A 14900-nucleotide genomic window follows, 5' to 3' on the forward strand; every position below is an offset into this window, starting at 1 on the left:
TGATGGCTGTGGAAGGAAGGAGGTCAGGATTAGAGCTACAGAGAAAATGGCCCTGATTCCCCTCATTAATATCTCTTGATAAAAGTGTCAATTGTGCCCAGCACTCGTCATTGCCATTAACAAGAAGTGGTGAGTTAACTCACGAGTGTAAATTCGCACAGCTCCCTTAAAGTCAATGGAGCTGCATCTGTTGACACCATCTGAAGATCTGGCTCAGGATGTGGATTGATAAAATACAGTATGAAGGATGGAGCAAAGCACATTCAACCCCAATGATCTAGACAAGATAATTCCCCTATTGGTCCAGACACCAGGCTGCAAACTTGGGGATGAAGCTAAAATACTAAAAAGCTAATGTTGCCTGATTTCCACTTTCCAGGAAAACTGGGATTTCAGCTGAAGATATTTTCATAGGCATTCTCTGCTATCATTAAAAATAGCGTTATATATTGGAAAAAAAATTCAATTACTTCAGTGAAAATTTTCCAGTTTCACACAATTTTTACCAGCAATTGTTTGGTTCTCAGTTAAAAACAAAAAATGTTTGGTTTTCACAATTTCTATGAAAATTGTGGTTTTTTTCTGCTGCAGAAAAAAAGAGGAGCTCTAGATGTGGGATTAAATGATAGTAAAAGATTTAAAGAGTTTCAGTTGTAATTTGTAGTTCTAGAATTAAATTTCTGCAACATAATAATATCCCAAAATATTTAACTGAAATAGCAAACTTACAAAGTTGGTCTTTGTGAAATGTTTCCCAGCCTGTGATGCATTTGACAGTCCACTGCCAGATCCCTTCAGCCATTGTCTATCTATAGATCTGTAAATAATGCTCCCATCTCTGTATTATCCAACATCCATTTCCCTGCCTCTTCATCATATTTTCTGAGTTGCTGGGTCTCTCTGCAGTTCCTTGCAGACAGGGATCCATTCCAGAGATAGGCGCTCCCTTCTTCAGGCAGGCTTGTGAGAAGTGAAGAACTAAATAGGATTGGGGCAGAAAGCCACTCCCAGCTCTGAAACATATCCTGGCTTGTGCAGGCTTCAAGACAGGGTCACAGCTCTGATCTCACCTCTGGAGCAAACCACCCTGACACCTGCCCTAGCTGACCCTAATTCTACAGTGCGGGATCAGCATTTGCCCCTGCTCTCACACAATGGCAGCAACCATGGATGGATGAGTGGCTAAAAACAAGGCAAGGGCTGAGGCCCAAAGTGTGTGTGAAGGAAACTACAGAATGAACTATATATTTGTAGCACAGACATGTGGCCTACAGTAGCTTGGAGTCCAATGTGACCAGAGCTGGTTTCTTCATTAACATCATATAATCAGCTCTGAGAGAGCAGAGATTTTTTTCCCCTGTGTTGCACCAGCAGCTCTTGAGATAGAGCCACCAGAGGAACCCACAGCCCAGGCTGCTCTGGCTGTTTGATGTTGGTCACTAAGAAGCAGCCAGAGGCAAACACTAAAAGCTCAGTGCAACATCCTAAACTGGTGTAAATTGATACAGTTCCATTCAGTTCTGAGTAATTAGGGCTGTTTACACCAAGTGGAGATTTGGCTCTTTGATTTCATTGGCGCAACTTGGATTTCCATTAGCTGGTGATCTGACCCTAAAACTGCCATAGAGCCATGTCAGTTATGACCAGCTGGAAATCTGGCCTCATTAACTCCAATGGAGCTATGTCTGATTTACACCGACTGGGAATCTAGTCCATTACACACTTTCTGATCCATATTCTTTGCCTCTGAATCTGAACTGAAGATGAGACAAAAGTTCCAAACCAGTCTGCACTTTCTTAGTAATCTGCCCAATGGGATTGAGTGTAACTTTTAATGGCTACAGAGAGATTCATTCCCACTGGGGACAGAACTTTGGAGGAATTCAGTGTTGCTAAGATTTTCTGTATCTGATTTTCAATTTCTACTAGGATGAATGAACCAACTTTCTTTCTTTCTTTCTTTCTCTTTCTTTCTTTCTTTCTTTCTTTCTCAGCCATTAAATGTTTTCTTTCTGCAGACAACACTAAAATAAAAGGCTCATGAGGCTGCAGGTGCAAAGCCACATGATATCTTCTAGCTGTTTAATTCACACTAATTGTAGGTATGTCAGAGAGACTGAACAAATATGAAGGGTCAGATCCCCATCTGGTGCAAATCAATTGTAGCTCCCTTGGAGTCAATGGGATTGTCAAAGCGGATTCCCCACTCTGGCACTTTGAGTGCATAAGTTGGGGGGCCAAAAGGATTCTAAAAATTAATACTGGCCACTCCAGGCTGGTATTAAACTCCAGAGGTTACAGTTTTTCTCTGACCTTAGATGGGTAGATGCTGCCACAACCCAAGTGCAAAACCCCTTTGAGGATCCAGGAAGGTGCACTTGGATATTCCTTCTGGTAAATACCTTACAGGGTAATCAGATTCAAAACATAGAGAATCCCTCTAGGCAAAACTTTAAGTTACAAAAAGACACAAAAACAGGAATATACATTCCATTCAGCACAGCTTATTTTATCAGTCATTTAAACAAAACAGAATCTAATGCATATCTAGCTAGATTACTTACTAAGTTCTAAGACTCCATTCCTTTTCTGTTCCCAGCAAAAGCATCACACAGACAGAGAGAACCTTTGTTTCTCCCCCCCTCCAGCTTTGAAAGTATCTTGTCTCCTCATTGGTCATTTTGGTCAGGTGCCAGCAAGGTTATCCTAGCTTCTTAACCCTTTACAGGTGAAAGGGTTTTTCCTCCGGCCGGGAGGGATTTTAAAAGTGTTTACCCTTCCCTTTATATTTATGACACGCCCCCCAAATCATAGATAGGGTGAAATGCTGGCTGTGATTTCTTCCTGGAGCTCTAGGAAAAAACAGAGTTAATAAGACACATGCACCTGTAAATATACTACCAAGTATATAAAGACTAACAATATTTTCCCACATCTCAAGGATGATTTTAACCAGTTGATTCTGGGAAACTTTCACAAGAGAGTGCATCAGCCACTTTGTTATAAGCTCCTGAGATGTGTTGGATGTGGAAATCAAAATCTTGGAGAGCTAAACTCCACCGAATAAGTTTTTTGTTATTTCCCATGGCGGTATGAAGCCACCGTAGCGCAGCATGGTCGGTTTGCAGGTGGAAACGCCGTCCCCAAACATATGGGTGTAGCTTTTCCAGAGCGTAGACAATGGCGTAACATTCTTTTTCAATGGCTGACCAGTGGCTTTCCCTCTCAGACAGTTTCTTGCTGAGAAACACAACAGGGTGGAATTCTTGATCCGGTCCTTCCTGCATTAAAACTGCTCCCACACCACACTCGGACACATCTGTGGTTACTAGGAACGGTTTGTCAAAGTCTGGGGCCTTTAGCACAGGGTCAGACATGAGGGTCACTTTAAGCTGGTTAAAGGCCTTCTGACACTCTTCTGTCCACTGAACGGCATTTGGCTGTTTCTTCACAGACAGCTGCAATGGCACAGGAGCCAGCAAACAGCTGTAAACAGGGGAGTTTGAAAGGGGAGTTTGTCTTGTGGTGCTTGTTTGGGGTTTGTTTTTGCTGTGGGGGGTGGTGTTTTGTTGTGGTTTGTTTCCCAGATTAACAGGGTTTAGGTGGAAAGGCTGTGACAGATACAGAGGCAGCAGTAGGAGTGACCCATGTCGTGGAAGACACAATGAAGATGACTGGATGTGGAAGCTGCGGTATGTACATGATCCTGGAGGGGGTACCTGGTAAGAGTTTTGTCTGCACGAAATGCCGTCTGATGGAGCTGTTGGAGGAAAAGATCTGAGGTTTGGAGATGCAGGTGGAAAGTCTGTTTGATTTTAGGAAGGGGTTTGAGCAGATTATGGAGCAAAGACATGAGGTATCTGAAGGGAAAAGCTCAGACTTGCAGATGGAAGCAGGACTGGGGAATTCTGAGGAGAGGCTTGGTGAGGAAAGTGGTCAGTGGAAGCATGTGACTAAAAGAACCAGGCAGAAGAAAAGACGGGCTAGTGCAGGAGAAACAGAGCTCAAGAATAGGTTTGCAGAGTTGGAAAATGAAGAAGGGGCTCAGTAGGTAATCACTGAAGGTGGAAAGGCAAGGAAGAAGAAAAGAGCGGCTAGTCCTATAGGAAACGGGGAAGAGTTAATGGAGACTACACCAAATATGAGCCCCAGGAGGATACAGGATGGGTTGAAGAGGATTACAAGGGAGAATAGGACTGGAAAGAACTTGCAGCCAGAGGGAACAGGGGATAGACTGGAGAATAGCACCGTCACTAGGAAAAGGCAGGTCTATGTGATCGGGGACTCTTTACTGAGAAGAATAGTCAGGCCTGTAACCAGAGCTGATCCAGAGAATAGAAGGGTATGCTGCCTTCCAGGTGTTAAGATACAGGATGTAGACCTGAGGTTGAAAAGGATCCTAAAGGGAGCAGGAAAGAATCCCCTAATTATCCTTCATGTGGGAACAAATGATACGGCTAGATTCTCGCTGGAAAGTATTAAGGGAGACTATGCTAGGCTGGGGAAGACGCTTAAGGAAATTGAGGCTCAGGTAATCTTTAGTGGGATCCTGCCTGTTCCTAGAGAAGGGCAACAAAGGTGTGACAAGATTATGACTATCAACAGATGGCTTAGGCAGTTGTGCTATAAGGAGGGCTTTGGGATGTATGGCCACTGGGAGGCATTCATGGACAGAGGACTGTTCTCTCAGGATGGACTTCATCTGAGTAGGGAAGGAAACAGATTTCTATGGAGGCTGGCACAACTGATTAAGAGAGCTTTAAACTAGGAATTTGGGGGAGATGTTTGGGAGATGTCCAGGTAATCTCCATGCCGGATTTTAGCATTGAGAGGGAAGAAAACGAAGTAAGAAAGGATACAGCCATGGGTAGGAGAATGTATATAAGGAGGAAGGGCAGTGTGGATTCCAGTCTAATAGGTTATACTGGCTGTAGAATGACCGTGCCTAATCGGGTACAGAATGTGAGTGAGACCAAACAGCAAAAATTAAGATGTTTGTACAGCAATGCGAGGAGCCTAGGTAACAAAATGGAGGAACTAGAGCTACTGGTGCAGGAAGTGAAACCAGATATTATAGGGATAACAGAAACATGGTGGAATAGTAGTCATGACTGAACTACAGGTATTGAAGGGTATGTGCTGTTTAGGAAAGATCGAAATAAAGGTAAAGGTGGTGGAGTAGCATTGTATATCAATGATGAGGTAGACTGTAAAGAAATAAGAAGCAATGGAATGGATAAGACAGAGTCTGTCTGGGCAAAACTTACACTGGGGAAGAAAACTATTAGAGCCTCCCCTGGGATAGTGCTTGGGGTGTGCTATAGACCGCCGGGGTCTAATTTGGATATGGATAGAGCCCTTTTTAATGTTTTTAATAAAGTAAATACTAATGGAAACTGTGTGATCATGGGACACTTTAGCCTCCCAGACATAGACTGGAAGACGAGTGCTAGTAATAATAATAGGGCTCAGATTTTCCTAGATGCAATAGCTGATGGATTCCTTCATCAAGTAGTTGCTGAACCGACTACAGGGGATGCCATTTTAGATTTGGTTTTGGTGAGTAGTGAGGACCTCATAGAAGAAATGGTTGTAGAGGATAATCTTGGTTCAACTGATCATGAGCTAATTCAGTTCAAACTGAATGGAAGGATTAACAAAAATAAATCTGCAACTAGGGTTTTTGATTTCAAAAGGGCTGACTTTCAAAAATTAAGGAAATTAGTTAGGGAAGTGGATTGGACTGAAGAACTTAAGGATCTAAAGGTAGTAGAGGCCTGGGATTATTTTAAATCAAAGCTGCAGAAGCTATCGGAAGCCTGCAGCCCAAGAAAGGGGAAAAAATTCATAGGCAGGAGTTGTAGACCAAGCTGGATGAGCAAGCATCTCAGAGAGGTGATTAAGAAAAAGCAGAAAGCATACAGGGAGTGGAAGATGGGAGGGATCAGCAAGGAAAGCTACCTTATTGAGGTGAGAACATGTAGGGATAAAGTGAGAAAGGCTAAAAGTCAAGTTGAGTTGGACCTTGCAAAGGGAATTAAAACCAACAGTAAAAGGTTCTATAGCCATATAAATAAGAAGAAAACAAAGAAAGAAGTGGGACCGCTAAATACTGAGGATGGAGTGGAGGTCAAGGATAATCTAGGCATGGCCCAATATCTAAACAAATACTTTGCCTCAGTCTTTAATAAGGCTAAAGAGGATCTTAGGGATAATGGTAGCATGACAAATGGGAATGAGGATATGGAGGTAGATATTACCATATCTGAGGTAGAAGCAAAACTCAAACAGCTTAATGGGACTAAATCAGGGGGCCCAGATAATCTTCATCCAAGAATATTAAAGGAATTGGCACATGAAATTGCAAGCCCATTAGAAAGAATTTTTAATGAATCTGTAAACTCAGGGGCTGTACCGTATGATTGGAGAATTGCTAACATAGTTCCTATTTTTAAGAGAGGGGGGGAAAGGTGATCCAGGTAACTATAGGCCTGTTAGTTTGACATCTGTAGTATGCAACGTCTTGGAAAAAATTTTGAAGGAGAAGATAGTTAAGGACATTTGAGGTCAATGGTAAATGGGACAAAATACAACATGGTTTTACAAAAGGTAGATCGTGCCAAACCAACCTGATCTCCTTCTTTGAGAAAGTAACAGATTTTTTAGACAAAGGAAACTCAGTGGATCTAATTTACCTAGATTTCAGTAAGGCATTTGATACCGTGCCACATGGGGAATTATTAGTTAAATTGGAAAAGATGGGGATCAATATGAAAATTGAAAGGTGGATAAGGAATTGGTTAAAGGGGAGACTACAATGGGTCCTACTGAAAGGTGAACTGTCAGGCTGGAGGGAGGTTACCAGTGGAGTTCCTCAAGGATCGGTTTTGGGACCAATCTTATTTAATCTTTTTATTACTGACCTCGGCACAAAAAGTGGGAGTGTGCTAATAAAGTTTGCGGATGATACAAAGCTAGGAGGTATTGCCAATTTAGAGAAGGACAGGATGTCATACAGGATGACCTTGAAAACTGGAGTAATAGTAATAGGATGAAATTTATTAGTGAGAAGTGTAAGGTCATGCATTTAGGGATTAATAACAAGAATTTTAGTTATAAGCTGGGGATGCATCAATTAGAAGTAACGGAGGAGGAGAAGGACCTTGGAGTATTGGTTGATCATAGAATGACTATGAGCTGCCAATGTGATATGGCTGTGAAAAAAGCTAATGCGGTCTTGGGATGCATCAGGAGAGGTATTTCCAGTAGGGATAAGGAGGTTTTAGTATCGTTATACAAGGCACTGGTGAGACCTCACCTGGAATACTGTGTGCAGTTCTGGTCTCCCATGTTTAAGAAGAATGAATTCAAACTGGAACAGGTACAGAGAAGGGCTACTAGGATGATCCGAGGAATGGAAAACCTGTCTTATGAAAGGAGACTCAAGGAGCTTGGCTTGTTTAGCCAAACCAAAAGAAGGTTGAGGGGAGATATGATTGCTCTCTATAAATATATCAGAGGGATAAATACCAGGGAGGGAGAGGAATTATTTAAGCTCAGTGTCAATGTGGACACAAGAACAAATGGATATAAACTGGCCACCAGGAAGTTTAGACTTGAAATTAGATGAAGGTTTCTAACCATCAGAGGAGTGAAGTTTTGGAATAGCCTTCCAAGGGAAGCAGTGGGGCAAAAGATCTATCTGGCTTTAAGATTAAACTTGATAAGTTTATGAAGGAGATGGTATGATGGGATAACATGGTTTTGGTAATTAAATATTCATGGTAAATAGGCCCAATGGCCTGTGATGGGATATTAGATGGGGTGCGATCTGAGTTACCCAGGAAAGAATTTTCTGTAGTATCATAGAATCATAGAATATCAGGGTTGGAAGGGACCCCAGAAGGTCATCTAGTCCAACCCCCTGCTCAAAGCAGGACCAATTCCCAGTTAAATCATCCCAGCCAGGGCTTTGTCAAGCCTGACCTTAAAAACTGCTAAGGAAGGAGATTCTACCACCTCCCTAGGTAACGCATTCCAGTGTTTCACCACCCTCTTAGTGAAAAAGTTTTTCCTAATATCCAATCTAAACCTCCCCCACTGCAACTTGAGACCATTACTCCTCGTTCTGTCATCTGCTACCATTGAGAACAGTCTAGAGCCATCCTCTTTGGAACCCCCTTTCAGGTAGTTGAAAGCAGCTATCAAATCCCCCCTCATTCTTCTTTTCTGCAGGCTAAACAATCCCAGCTCCCTCAGCCTCTCCTCATAACTCAGCCTCGTATCTGGCTGGTGAATCTTGCCCATATGCTCAGGGTTTAGCTGATCGCCATATTTGGGGTCGGGAAGGAATTTTCCTCCAGGGCAGATTGGAAGAGGCCCTGGAGGTTTTTCGCCTTCCTCTGTAGCATGGGGACATGGGTCACTTACTGGAGGATTCTCTGCTCCTTGAAGTCTTTAAACCACGATTTGAAGACTTCAATAGCTCAGACATAGATGAGAGGTTTTTCGCAGGACTGGGTGGGTGAAATTCTGTGGCCTGCATTGTGCAGAAGGTCAGACTAGATGATCATAATGGTCCCTTCTTGACCTTAGTATCTATGAATCTTTTTGGTTAGGTGTGTCAGTGGGGCGGCGATTTGGCTGTATTGCGGTACAAATCGCCTGTAATAACTGGCCAAACCTAAGAATGATTGGACCTGTTTCTTTGACCTTGGGACAGGTCACTTTTGGATAACATCCACTTTGTGCCTGGCACACACCCAGAATATCCACAGCTACTGTAGGGGGCTGATAGTTCCTTGACCCAGCTGGTGTCCAAGGTAAGTCACTCTGTTGATGCCTATTTGACACTTCTTAGCCTTAACAGTTAGTCCTGCCTCCCTTATGCGCTCGAAGACTTTTTGTAGATGTTCCAGGTGTTCTGCCCAGGAATCCAAAAATATGGCCACATCGTCAAGGTAGGCGACTGCATATTCTCCTAATCCCACTAGGAGACCATCTACAAATCTTTGGAAGGTGGCGGGTGCATTCCGCAGCCCAAAAGGGAGTACATTAAATTCATACAGCCCGACATGGGTGGTGAAGGCTGACCTTTCCTTGGCGGATTCATCTAGCTGTACCTGCCAGTACCCCTTGGTTAAGTCCAAAGTAGAGATGAACTGGGCCCATCCCAGTTTCTCTAATAGTTCATCTGTGTGTGGCATTGGATAGTTGTCTGGGCGAGTTACAGCATTTAGCTTACGGTAGTCCATGCAAAAACGTATCTCCCCATCTGGTTTGGGAACCAGAACCACTGGAGATGCCCATGCACTTCCAGAGGGGCGGATTACCCCCATCTGTAGCATATCCTGGATCTCCCGTTCTATAGCAGTTTTAGCTTGAGGAGACACCTGGTAAGGTTGGACTTTAATTGGGTGAGCATTACCTGTGTCAGTGGAGTGGTATGCCCGTACAGTCAGTCCTGGGGTGGCTGAGAACATTGGCGCACAGCTCCTAGATCTGCTGTCACTGCATACGCCCAAGGGTCATGGAGAGGTTCACCTCTTCCACACCACCAGCACTTTTCCCTTCGTAGTAGACACCTTCAGGCCACTCAGCGTCATCTCCTCCCTGAGCTGTAAACTGACAAACCTTTAATTCTCTGGAATAAAAGGGCTTTAGAGAATTAATATGGTACTGTCAAGGTTCCTCCCCCACTCTGAACTCTAGGGTACAGATGTGGGGACCTGCATGAAAACCTCCTAAGCTTACTTTTACCAGCTTAGGTTAAAACCATGACCTGGTCCCCTACTTTGAAGGAACGCTCTCTGGCATGTTTATCATACCAGGCTTTTTGCTCTTTTTGAGCATCCTGTAGGTTTTCTTTCGCAAGGGCTGGAGAGGTTCGGAGGGTGTTTTGTAGGTTGGTTACAAAGTCCAGAACATTAGTTCCTGCAGAAGGTGTAAATCCCTCCCATTGCCGCTTCACCAACTGTAATGGCCCCTTAACATCGCGGCCATATACAAGTTCAAATGGAGAAAACCCTAAACTAGGATGTGGTACAGCTCTGTAGGCAAAAAGCAACTGCTGCAACACTAGGTCCCAGTCACTGGAGTACTCATTTACGAATTTACATATCATGGCCCCCAAAGTTCCATTAAACTTCTCCACCATGCCATTTGTTTGATGGTGGTAAGGAGTGGCAACCAAGTGATTTACCCCATGAGCTTCCGAAAGGCTTTCCATAGTTCCTGCCAGGAAATTAGTCCCTGCATCTGTGAGGATGTCGGAGGGCCAACCTACCCTGGCAAAAATGTCTGCTAGTGCCTGGCACACACTTTTAGCCCTGGTGTTGCTTAGAGCTACTGCTTCCGGTCATCGGGTGGCAAAATCCATGAAAGTCAGGATGTACTGCTTCCGTCTGGGTGTCTTTTTCGGAAAAGGACCCAGAATATCCACAGCTACTCGCTGAAATGGAACTTCAATGATGGGGAGTGGCTGGAGAGGGGCTTTGACCTGGTCTTGGAGTTTTCCCACTCTTTGGCATAGTTCACAAGACCGGACATAGGTAGAAACATCCTTGCCCATTTCCTCCCAGTGGAATGACCCCCCCAAACGGTCTTTGGTCCTGTTCACCCCAGCATGGCCACTAGGATGATCGTGGGCTAAGCTCAAGAGCTTGACCCGGTATTTAGTTGGAACTACCAACTGTCTCTGAGGATGCCAGTTGTCCTGGTGTTCACTGAAAAGAGTTTCCTTGTACAAAAGTCCTCTTTCTACAAGAAACCTGGATCGATTAGAAGATCTGAGAGGCGGTGGGTTGCTCCGTGCTGCCATCCAAGCTCTCTGGAGGCTTTCATCTGCTTCCTGTTTGGTCTGGAACTGTTCTCTTGATGCTGGAGATATCAGTTCCTCATTGGATTGTGGACCTATGCTTGGTCCCTCTGGAAGCGATGTAGGGGATGGGGCTGTTTCCGTTGACTGTGAACCGCTCTCCACTGGGACACTATGTTGGGGTTCAGGCTCTGGCTGAGCCTCTTGTGTAGGGTTATTGGCTGCTGTCGGTTCAGGTTCGGTGGGGCCCTCTCGTGTTGGGGTTTCAAGTACTGGATTCAGTGCTGGCAATGGGTCTGGTGCTAGTTGTTCTGCCAGTTTCGGTTCTGGGGCTGGCTCTGTCTGGGTCTCTGGGACTGGATTCACTACTGCTGTTGCTGATGTTGGCATGGGGTCCGGTTTCATCACCTCTGACTGGGTCCTGGTAGAAGTTTCCAGAATAGAGCTAGGCGTCACAGCTTGCTTAGCCTGGCTGCAGGTGACCATTCCCACCCTCTTGGCCTGCTTCACATAATTGGCCAAGTCTTTCCCCAACAGCGTGGGGATGGGATAATCATCATAGACAGTAGAAGTCCCTGTTCCTGACCAGTCCTTGTACTGACTGGACAGGCAACTTGGCTGTAGGCAAACTGAAAGAGTTGGACTTGAAGGGTTGAATCGTCACTTGGATCTCTGGGTCGATTAAATTGGGGTCCACTAAGGAAGCATGGATAGCTGACACTTGTGCTCTGGTGTCCCTCCACACGGTGACACCCCAATCTAACCCACTCAACCCCACTTGCCACTCATAGCCAGGGATACAACCCAGGAGTCCTAGCACCCTGATCTAACTGAGTAGTTCTCAACCAGGGGTATGTGTACCCCTGGGGGTATGGAGAGGTCTTCTGGGGGTACATCAACTCATCTAAATATTTGCCTAGTTTTACAACAGGCTACATAAAAAAGCACTTGCAAAGTTGGTACAACCTAAAATGTCAGACAATGACTTGTTTATACTGCTCTATATACTATGCACTGAAATGTAAGCACAAAATTTATAATCCAATTGATTTATTTTATAATTATACAGTAAAAATGAGAGTCAGCAATTTTCCAGCAATAGTGTGCTGGGACACTTTTTTATTTTTATGTCTGATTTTGTAAGCAAGTAGTTTTTAAGTGAGGTGAAACTTGAGAGTACGCAAGACAAATAAGACTCCTGAAAGGGGTATAGTAGTCTGGAAAGGTTGAGAGCCACTGATCTAACCCACTCAACCCCAATCGCCTCCCACAGCCAGGGATAGAACCTAGGAGTCCAAGCCCCCCTCGTCTAACCCATTAGTCCTCACTCCCATCCCATTGCATTGGACAGAAATGAGAAGGTCTCTAACCATCAGGAACAGCTTTCCAATGGGGGTGGGTGGGGTAAACCATTAATTTTAAGGGAGAACTAGGCAAATAGATGAGTGGGATTGCTTGTGATGGGGAGGAGGGCAGGGCTTGGCAGCCCTGAAGCTCCTTTCTGGTTCATGTCTGATGTTCCTAGAAGCTCATGCTTCCAGGTTTCAGCTAGTCACCTGTGGGGGTCAGGAAGGGAAATCCACCCCCCAAAAAAAGTTTTGGTTTGAGTTTGGGTTTTTTTATGGGAGGGGTTGTTTGTGTTGTTGTCTCTTCCTCAAAGCATCAGGGATGGCCAATGCTGGAGATGGGACATTGGGTGGGGTGGACCAGGGCTCTGAGGTGGCACCCAGCATTCTCTGTCTCGGATGCTCAGCTGGCTGGTTCTTGCTCACATGCTCTGGGTCTAACTGATCGCTCTGTGTGGGGTGGGGAAGGAATTTTCCCCCAGATCAGATTGGCAGTGACCTTGGGGGTTTTGCTCCTTCTTCTGCAGCGTGGGATGTATCTCATTCATCAGGGTTATCTGGGTGTATCTCACTTAACGCTTTCCCTGCTATTGCTGGGGCTCTGGTGCCCATCAGTCCCTTCTATTCTCTGCCTGTGGCACAAAACAGTTTAGCTTCCCGAGGGCTCTCCTACTTTGGTCTAATTTCAGCCATGGGGTGGTCTTGGTGGCCTGTGATCTACAGAGGTCAGACAAGGTGATCTGGTGGTCCCTTGTAGCCTTAAACTCTAACCCAGGAGTCCAGACTTCCAGACTCTGCTCTAACCCACTGGATCCCACTTTCCCACTCCTCTCCAAGAACGATGGACAGATCCCAAGAGTGCTGACTACCCTTCACTCCCCGCTGTAAGCCGCTGGACCCACTGCCCTCTGAGAACTGGTAAAAGAGCCCCAGAGTCCTGACCACTAGACCCACACACCATATCAATTTTAGGCATTAACGGAGGCTGTCCGTCTCTGAGGGGCGTCCATCCGTTATCTTTCAAGGGAGTTTGAGCCACTTAATAAATCACACGGACCAGACTGCAAATCCCTTGGCGTAATTAGCTTGTTTTGATGTCTGAACTCTTCTCGCTCTGGGTATTGATGATTTGGGCTGCTGGCGGAGTCAATTAAAGAACTGAGCTGAATTTGCTGCTGGTTCCTGCTTGAAAAGTTGGAGCCAGGCAATTAAAAGGAAAAGTTACCTGATTTGCTGAGAGAGCTGAGGGGAGATCCAAGTCCTGGGAGAGGGGTTGGGGCTGTGGGTCAGGACTGGGAGTCCCAGGCGGAAAAGGGAGCTGTGTCTCCAGGGTCCATTCAGCTCTTGGTCTCTGGCAATGAGCAGAGCTATTCAGTCTCAGGTTCACATGGACCCATGCAATGCTGGGAACAAGCCCACTCATTACACATGGACCCCACTGCACAGAGCAGGCGGGTGTCACTACTGAAAGGGGGTCTAGTTCATCACGGTCCAACACAAGGCGGTTGGGATGAGAGACCCCTGTCCTAGGACCACGCTCCACACTCAGGCACGGTAGAACAGACCTAGTGCAGAAATGAATGGGAGCTCCAGGGGGGATGAACTCTGCACCTGACAGCCCACGGAGAGGAGCGGGGGGGGAAGTCACTTGAAAAGTTCCCATGCACCCGTGCACGCTCCACCCCTCTAGTTACCAGGCTCCCTCCCACGTCCGAAGACATAAGGGGCTAGATCCACACAGGGAACTTACACCCAGTGTAACGTTTAGGTTCCTGCTGCCCCATGCAATCCAGAGCCCCTAGGTAAGTGCCCAGGCTCCACAGACCATGCATAGGGATAGACGGGTAACTACAGCCCGGAGCCACCAAAACTAACCAAAGGGAAATGCCGAGGGAGGGGTGGGGCCAAAGTCTGACCCTTCAAAGGGTCGCAGGCACCTATCACAACTGGGACCCCTCTGTGGGACCTAGGATGAACCTGTGAATTTCCCTAAATCCTTTTATGAACCATCCGTACGGCTCTGGGCTGATCCCCTTGGCGGCCCTTGCCCCCTGGGGGAAGGAATCGGATCTCTCCCTAGGCCACGACAGACCAGGCCAGGTATTCACAGAGCCACTAGGACCTTCTGGATTGCACGTTAGGATGGAAGACCCTAGAGAGATGCGGGGAACCTCAGGGACCGAAGACAAACCCCTAGCTGCAGAGCCAGCTGAACGTGTTGGTGGCTGTATCTGGAAGACAAAGACATGGCGGGGGGGGGGGGGGGGGAGGTAACTCTGTCAATGAGAGCTGGGCTCACCCAGGTAACTTGCGTGCTGGGGACTGAGGGCCAAAGACAGCAGAATGGGGCGTGGGGGAGCAGGGCATGGACAGGCCCCAGCTCTCACCAACAGGAACTGTAACCCAAGTCTGCCTCCCTCCTACCAACCCAAAGCCTGGCAGCCTGCAGCCAGAGGACTGATAAAGGGTCCCCTTGGGTTGAAAAGGCTGTTTGGTGTTGCTGCAGATCCGGCCTGAGGACACTGCGCCCTGCAGGGATGGAACAAGCGTCCCCCAGGAGTTTGGCCCAGCCGGGGAACCCCAGAGAGAGACAGGGATCACTGGTGCCCCCAGGCCAAGATGGGGAAGCCTGGCCCTGTGGAGCTGGGTGGATCCCTGGGGCCAGCCCAATAAGGGGGAACTTCCAGGATATTTGTCTGCAGGTCTCCTACCGTGCAGGGGCACTGGGACGTGCAGTG

The sequence above is a fragment of the Caretta caretta genome, chromosome 13 (genome assembly GCF_965140235.1).
Source record: "Caretta caretta isolate rCarCar2 chromosome 13, rCarCar1.hap1, whole genome shotgun sequence".
Taxonomy (NCBI): domain Eukaryota; kingdom Metazoa; phylum Chordata; order Testudines; family Cheloniidae; genus Caretta; species Caretta caretta.